The following is an 8,583-nucleotide window of genomic DNA, read 5'->3' as shown; positions in this document are numbered from 1 at the left end:
GGGATCGTAAAAGAATCACCAAAATTTTCCACTATCCGAGCCCTCCTATAAAGTGCAGTGTTGAACGGAGGAGGGTGGATAATCGTTAGCATTTGAGCTTGCGGCAATTCCAAGATCCCAAATGATCTCGCAAGCCAAGTAATGAACATGCCCCCATTGATCTTCGAGTTTATTTTCTCTTTAACCGCTCCCTCCGCAAGAAATTTAGCAATGCAATATGAAAGGTTGCAGAAGACATCGGGAGTGATAATACTCCACAAGTAAAAGATATCAAGGGTGGGCACTTTATCCCCATCCTTCCGCATATTGATCGTGCTTGCAACGAATCGGTGAATGAGTCGATGGATTGGAGAACGGATATGACCTTCTTGAGCAGTGGAAAGTATGTAGACCCGGTTAGCAATTGTACTCCACCATGTCGACGCCACCACCCCCTCGGGAAGTTCTTTGTGGGTATTTTCCAAGAAGGCTTCAAAGTATTCCGTCATCGACATGTCTTGATCGTAGATGCCCAACCGCCAAGAGAACTCAACCATGCTGCATTGTCGCAGCTCTCCTCCTAAAGAAAACGAGATCGTGTTTGGATTGTAATACTCACTACCACCTCGGAATGAAATGGTAGCAAAGAATTCCCAACACAACTCCGCGTAGACTAGCTCTTGGATTTTAAACAATTGCAACCAACCATCACAAGTGATGTTGGCATATCCCAAGTTACAATCTTTCACCAAATATGGAGTAAGTTCCTCTTCCAAGCCGACATTGCCCATCCATCCCCAATCCACTGCAGTGGGTAGGTGGATTTCTTTCTATCGCAGCGCTTCCAACCTGTTTAGGGCTCGAGTTTTGGAGGATTTAGAGGTGATTTGTTGAAAGGCTAACCATGGCATATAACCATGGCCTCCTCCACGTGATGACTGTCCTCTCCTTGCCATTCTATCTGCATAAACATACCAAAAACACAGCAACAAACAACACCCCATAATTAAAAATAGGAAAACTTTTTATCTTTTTGGGACCTACTCGCCGAGTACACGAACATACTCGCCGAGTAGTATGAACATTCTGACAGATCGAGATCGGATCTGTGTAATCTGTGTAATAGTCCAATTTGTTCATAGGGTTTTGTTGTAATTGTGTATCTAACCATAGATCTTGAAGAAATTATTCCAAATAACCTCTAATTCATGAGTAAATGAAAGCCCTAAAAATTGGGAAAAACTCCCCAAATCCGAAATCATACCAAATATGGGGAGATATGTGATAAAGATTGGACCTTTCATAAAATTAAAGGGTAAAAATGTTACCTTGTTGCTTGAATGAAGAGAAAGAAGAAGAAAATTGAAGAAATCTTGAAGAACCCTTGAGATGTGGCTGAGAGGAGATGCTCGGCGAGTGTGAAGATGAAATGATGAATAATAATAATTTTTACAGGTTTTAATTTACTGGGTTCTATTAGCCTAAATTAGGCTAATAGAACCCAATGTCAAAGATCTTCTTTGCGGTATAGTGTGCTCCATGATATCCTCCCGTGGGCCCGCTATGGCAATGTTCTAGTATTCTTCGACTCTCCTTCCCGAACACACATCTTCTTATAATTCCATCCGCACAGCTTCGAAAGAGGTATGGATCGTCCCAAAAGTAATATTTGATCTCCGCGAAGAATTTCTTCTTTTGCTGACTACTATAATCCTTCGGGACGTAATTTGTAGCTAAATAGTTAGCTATGTCTGCGAACCATGGCTCCTCTCCCACGGTCACCATTATGTATTCATCCGGAAAGTCGTCTCCATCCTTATCTTCTTGCAATTTCGGGTTCTCGAGCCTAGATAAATGATCGGCCTCTACGTTCTCCATTCCTTTCTTATCTCGTATCTCGATATCGAATTCTTGAAGAAGCAGCACCCAGCGTATTAGTCTTGGCTTGGCATCCTGTTTGGAAAACAAATACTTGATAGCCGAGTGGTCAGTAAAAACAGTGGTTTTAGACAAAACCAAGTAAGGGCGAAACTTATCAAAAGCATAAACTACGGCTAACAGTTCTTTTTCGGTAGTAGTATAATTCTCTTGGGCAGGATTTAAGGTCTTGCTTGCATAATAGATGGGTTGAAAGTGCTTATCAACCCGTTGTCCAAGGACCGCTCCTAGTGCATAGTCACTAGCATCACACATGATCTCGAAGGGTAAGTTCCAATTTGGTGCTATAATGATCGGGGCATTAGTTAATTTTTCCTTTAGAAAGTCAAATGCCTCCAAACACTCTTTAGTAAAATTAAAGGTTGCATCTTTTAGTAATAATTGTGTTAGAGGTTTCGTGATTTTGGAAAAATCTTTTATAAAACGCCGGTAAAAACCTGCGTGTCCCAAAAAACTTCTAATGCCCTTCACATTAGTTGGTGGGGGTAATTTGGCAATGGTGTCTATCTTTGCCCGATCCACCTCAATTCCCTTTTTAGAGACTTCATGTCCCAAAACTATACCCTCCTTGACCATGAAGTGACACTTTTCCCAATTTAGGACCAAGTCGGTTTTCTCACATCTAGCAAGCATTAAGTCAAGATTTGTGAGGCAGTCATTGAAAGAAGATCCGAATACAGAAAAGTCATCCATAAAGACCTCCATGAATTTTTCCACCATATCATGGAATATGGCAGTCATGCACCTTTGAAATGTCGCAGGTGCATTGCATAGTCCAAATGACATGCGTCTATAGGCGAAAGTCCCACTGGGGCATGTGAAGGTGGTCTTTTCTTGGTCCATTGGGTCTATGGGTATTTGGAAATACCCTGAAAACCCATCTAAAAAGCAATAGTAGCTATGGCCCGATAGTCTCTCTAACATTTGATCTATGAAAGGAAGGGGAAAATGGTCTTTGCGAGTGGCATCGTTTAGCTTTCGATAATTGATGCACACTCGCCAACCGGTTACCGTTCGCGTTGGAATTAACTCGTTCTTTTCGTTGGTAATGACCGTCATTCCTCCCTTCTTGGGCACCACTTGGACCAGACTCACCCATGGACTATTGGAGATGGAGTAGATGATTCCTGCATCCAAAAGCTTGACTACCTCCTTCTTGACGACTTCTTGCATGTTCGGGTTTAATCGTCTTTGATGTTGCACCACCGACCTTGCTCCTTCTTCTAAATTGATTTTGTGAGAGCAGTAGGATGGGCTTATTCCCTTGATGTCGGAGATGCTCCATGCGATGGCTCTTTTCCTTTTCTTCAACACGCGTACAAGCTCATCCTTTTCCGTCTTGGACAAATCCGAGGCTATAATCACCGGCTTCTGATTTCCTTCTTCCAGAAAGGCATATTCCAGATGGTCAGGTAGTGTTTTGAGCTCCAATTTGTTGTGCATAGTGACGGACTCGCCGAGTGCAGGTTTGGTACTCGGCGAGTTGGTGGCGGCATTCACGACTTCTGGCTTTTCTTCAGATGTACTCGGCGAGTAGATCGGGTCTACTCGGCGAGTAGGGCTTTCAGCTTGGTTCTTTATTTCTTCATACTCCGCTTCTTCCAACAGTCTTTCAATCTCTAATAAGTCCTTTTCTGGATTAAATACTTCGTCAAAAGCTGCAAACTTGCTGGAATCTTCAGGTATGTCTTCTTCCAATAATTCGTCAAGCATGTCGATTGAGAACGCCGTGTCATCACTACTCCTTGAGTACTTCATGGCTTGGTCTACCCCGAATGTCACTGAATCGTCCCCAACTCGCAATGTGAGCTTAGAATCTCTCATGTCTACGATAGCGCTAGCGGTGTTGAGGAAGGGTCTTCCAAGGATGATTGGCACTTGTGGATCCGCCTCCATGTCGAGAATGATGAAATCAGCCGGGAAGAAAAATTTGTCTACTTTCACTAGCAAATCTTCACAAATGCATCTTGGGAAAGTAACAGTCTTGTTTGCCAAATGAATTGCCATCCGAATTGGCCTTGGCTCCGGGAGGTCCAGCTTCTTAAAGAACGAGTATGGCATAAGGTTCACACTTGCTCCAGAATCAGCTAAGGCATGAATTGCAGTCAAGTTGCCAAATTGGCAAGGCAAAGTTAAGCTCCCCGGATCACCCTTCTTCTTTGGTAATTTGTTTAGCATTGCGGCGGAGCAATTCTCATTAAGTACTACCTTCTGCACTTCCTCCATCTTTCTTCTGTTAGTGAGGAGTTCCTTAAGGAACTTTGCATACTTGGGCATTTGCATGACGGCTTCAATGAAAGGAATATTGATTTGAAGAGTTTTAATGTGATCTAGAAACTTTTGATATTCCTCTTCCTGCTTCTCTTTCTTGGCTCGGGCTGGGTATGGCATTGGAGGCTGGTATGGTTTCAAGGGTGGCTGTTCATTTGTTTTAGCAGAGGTACTCGCCGAGTCCATCGGTCCTACTCAGCGAGTAGGACTCTCAGATTATAAATGTTGGTTTTCGACTTGCTCTTCCGTTCCTTCCTTCTGTGAGTCCTTGGTTGCTTCAGTTCGAATGGGGGCCAGGGGAGTAATAATCTTCCCACTTCTTGTGGTAACAATATTTACTTGTGCGCCTTGTGGGTTGTTCTCGGTTTTGCTAGGAAGCTCACCCGGTGACCTTTGGTTTAGGTGTTGAGCAAGTTGCCCAAGCTGCGTTTCTATGTTGTGGATGGATGCTTGCTGGTTCCTGAGCATTGTTCTTGTTTCTTGGATAGCAGCATCGTGGTCACTATGTCTTTTCTCGGAAGCGGCCACAAATTTAGTTAGCATTTCCTCCAAGCTTGGCTTCTTTTCTTGCACCGGCTCCTCCTTTTGGTAAAAGCCTCTCCCTTTTTGTCTGTACTTCTCCTCCTTGGCCTTCTTGTACTCTTCGTAATGCAGCCACTCCTTCTTTTGTTTGCGCCAGTCCTCATCATACCGGTCACCGCTCGAATAACATACTTGTGCCTTTTTGTTGCTGTTTTCATCCAAATCGCAATCTCTAGTGAGGTGAGGTCCATTGCAATTTTCGCAACCCACCCGTATGGCATGGATAGTTTGATCCATTTTGTCCATTCTCCTATCCATGGTTTTTAACATGGCCATGACCGCGGATAGATCTTCAGTAGCAGCGTATGCGGCTCCCCTCGTGACATCATTCCTAGGGTTGTGGTATTCTCTAGAGTGTTTAGAGAATTCCTCAATCAATTCTTTAATCACCGGGGGTGGCTTCTTTGTAAGTGGGCTTTGTGAGTCTAGCAACTGCCGGGTCATGACATTGACTCCATCATAAAAGATGGAAACTTTTTGCTGGCTGTTTAGATCATGGTGTGGGCAATTTCGTAGCAGACTTTTGTACCTCTCCCACGCTTCATATAATGACTCTCCAGCTTGTTGTTCAAAGTTTGCAATGGCCTTCTTGAGTTTGGCTATCTTGGATGGTGGGCAAAAGTGATCAATAAATTCTTCTTTCATTCTGGCCCAAGTAGTGACTGACCCGGGGGGGAAGTGATTTGAGCCAGTCTTTAGCAGCACCCTTGAAGGTTACCGGAAGCATCCGAAGTAGTTGAGTTTCGCGGGTTACATTTGGAATGTTGAAGTAATCAGCAACATCATTTACTTCATCCAAATGTTTGTAGCCATCTTCATGATCCTTCCCATAGAAAGGTATTTCCTTGAGTGAAGCTAGGATATGACCTTTTAGCTCGAAGGTGGCAGTTGCGGGAATTGCGGGTTGCACAAGTCCCGGGCCATGGTCGTCGCACATCCTCTTCTTCCATTCTCCCATGGGAATTTCATCAATGTTAGCCATAGTGAATGCTAACTCTTCCTTCGATTCGGTTTCTTGTTCGTACTTTGCCTCCTCTTCTTCCTCGGTTTCGTATCCAATATCTTCTTGAATTGGCTCCTCAATTATCAAGGAAGTGCTAGAAGCTCCTGATTTGCTGCTCTTCTTTTTCCCAAAAACAGTCTTCAAGTTGGACAATGGTGATTTCTTTGGTGTGCTTGAACTCTCCACGTCCTTCCCTTTGTTTCTTTTCAATGCGGATTCGGGGTCTTCAAACGGGGGTACCAGTGGTGTGTTTGCTCCTCTGGTCATGAAAGTCCTGAAATTGATCAAATAAAAAGTGTAAAAAGAACAAAAAGATTGTAAACAAATTAAAAAAAAATGCTAACTAAACTGTTACTCGCCGAGTAGGTGCGAGTGCACTCGGTGAGTATCAGTGATATTTCAAAAAAAAAAAATCTAAGTTTTAACCTAACTAAAATAGATACTAAAACCTAATTACCAGTTACTAAATTGCAATAAATGAACTTTATGCAAGTAAACTCACACAAAGGATCGAAAAAATTAGGAATTAGCTTAATTATTTAGAACCGTTCCCCGGCAGCGGCGCCAAAAACTTGATGTGTGTAAATTCAACTAGTTTTATCCCTACTTTTTATTAATAATTTGAGCACACAAAGGCAGTGAACCTGTCTTTAAGTGGTATAGATTGATAAGTAAGGTATCGAACTAAGGGAACGACAATTAAACTAATAGCTAATTTTTACTAAAACAAATAATAAAAGTAAATGGTTTTTCTCTAGTTTTGCAAGACTAGAAACTTAGACAAACTAAATTAACTAATTAACTAAAGCAACAACTATTCACCAAATTTGATAAAGATGTTTCTATTTAGGTTCAACCAATTCACTCCTATGGTTATTTACGTTAAAGTAGATTAATTGCTATTGGTTACCAATGATAATAGTTAGGTTCATATTCATTACTCCTAACCCTTAGACAATTAACTAATTTAAGCGTTGATCAAGTGTTTAAACTAATTAATTCCCTAGATTAATTATTTGGATTAAATAAGATTTGTAATGGTTAATTAAGTTATCAATTCAATTAACCTCTTGTTGATGGTTTCTCAAACAAGCTCACACATTAATCTTCCTATTTTCTTATTAATCTTAGTTTCATACTCATTACTTCCAAGCATACGTTTTAGCATTCACATAGATATATGAGGTTAACAATTAAGTGATGTTCATGCAACCTAATTGCCTTCCAATTAATAGAAAATAGTAGTGATTAATACATAAGGTTCTTTAACAAACTTGATTTAATAAATCACCAATAGACAATTAAGCAAGAATTTATAATTAAACCATAGGAGTTCTTTGGTATTCCCCAAATAGAAACAAAAACGAGTTTAGCTCATAGTTGCAGTAGAAACAAACACAAAAACAAAGTTTATGAAAGCAAACATGTTTAATTCCTAAGTCTAAGTGGTAGAATTAACCTAATTGCTTGAATTCTTCCAACTCTTGAAGCTTAGGGTTCCTTAGCGCCTTCTGAACCTTTTAGTCGCAGCTAATCCTTCAAAAATCGCCAGGGGTTCTGTCCCATGGGATAAAGATTCGTCTTTTAAAGATATCCCAAAACAGAGGGTACTCGACGAGTAGCAGAATAAACTCGCCGAGTAGGTGCATACTTATCCGTCTTGAATTAGCAGTCGTACTTATCTTCTGGTATATCGTCGTGTACTCGCCGAGTAGGGTCGATCTACTCGCCGAGTAGATCCTTCTTTCACTCTTTAATCTTCACTTGCTTTCCTTTTCTCCTTTTTGCCTCCAAGCATATCCTTTGGACTGAAAACACAATTCAAAGCATTTTAAGTACCTTTTGTCCACATTATTCTCATAATTAACCAAAAATAACTAAGAATATATATAAAATAATTAACTAATTATGCACATATCACCTCCCCCCCCCCCCCCAAGTAAACCAGAGTCCTACACCTTCTTCCATACAACACCTCAAATGGTGGTCGATCAATACTGGCATGGTAACTATTATTGTAGGAGAACTCGACCAATAGGAGGTAAGTATCCCAACTCCCTCCAAAATCCAACATATAAGCCTGCAGCACATCCTCAAGTGTCTTAATCGTCCGTTTTATCTGTCCATCGGTCTGAGGGTGGTATTTGTACTAAAGTGCAACTGAGTACCCAACTCCTCATGAAACTTCCTCCAAAATCGGGAGGTGAATCGAACATCCCGGTCCAAAATCATCAATACTGGCACTCCGTGCCAAACTACTACCTCCCGGACATAGATGTCTAGTAACTTCTACATGGGAATGGGTAAGGGTTGCATCTTGTCGTAGGGCCTTTGATGATCGGCCTTGAATTTCCTGGAAGTTATGCACCGCTCTACAAACCAATCTATTTCCCTCTTCATGTAGGGTCACCAATAACTCACCCTCAGGTCTCCATACATCTTCGTGGCCCCTGGGTGGTTAGAAAACTTTGACTGATGTGCCTCATCTAAAACCGTCTGCCTCACCCCACCCGATTCTGGAACACAATGTAACGACCCGTCTCTGGTATGTTGTTTCCATGTTATTTATTTAGAAGTTTTCAAGAGGGACTCGATGAGTCTATATCCCGACTCGTCGAGTAGAGATGGGATTTTGAGCACGTGTGGGTCGGTGACTTGACGAGTTCATATTCGGGACTCGGTGAGTCCGCCTGCCAGAAAGAAACCCTAAATCCCCGGGTTTGCTCACTATTTAAGCAATGTTTTGTGCCCCAACTCGCCTCCTTCACCCTCAGAGAGAGCTTGTGAGAAACCCTAAACCATTCCTTGTA

General features: G+C 41.8%; 1 non-coding gene across 1 annotated transcript; it reads left to right on the top strand.

Moving 5' to 3' along the window:
* Positions 1-5,260: 5,260 nt before the first annotated feature.
* LOC145044501 (small nucleolar RNA R71) lies at positions 5,261-5,367 on the top strand. Its single transcript, XR_013681449.1, has one exon. It is a non-coding gene; the product is annotated as a small nucleolar RNA R71 (small nucleolar RNA).
* The last annotated feature ends 3,216 nt before the right edge of the window (positions 5,368-8,583 follow it).

This window comes from Lactuca saligna, chromosome 4 (genome assembly GCF_052625555.1).
Source record: "Lactuca saligna cultivar CGN05327 chromosome 4, ASM5262555v1, whole genome shotgun sequence".
NCBI lineage: Eukaryota > Viridiplantae > Streptophyta > Magnoliopsida > Asterales > Asteraceae > Lactuca > Lactuca saligna.
This window is presented reverse-complemented; position numbering and strand designations above follow the sequence as displayed.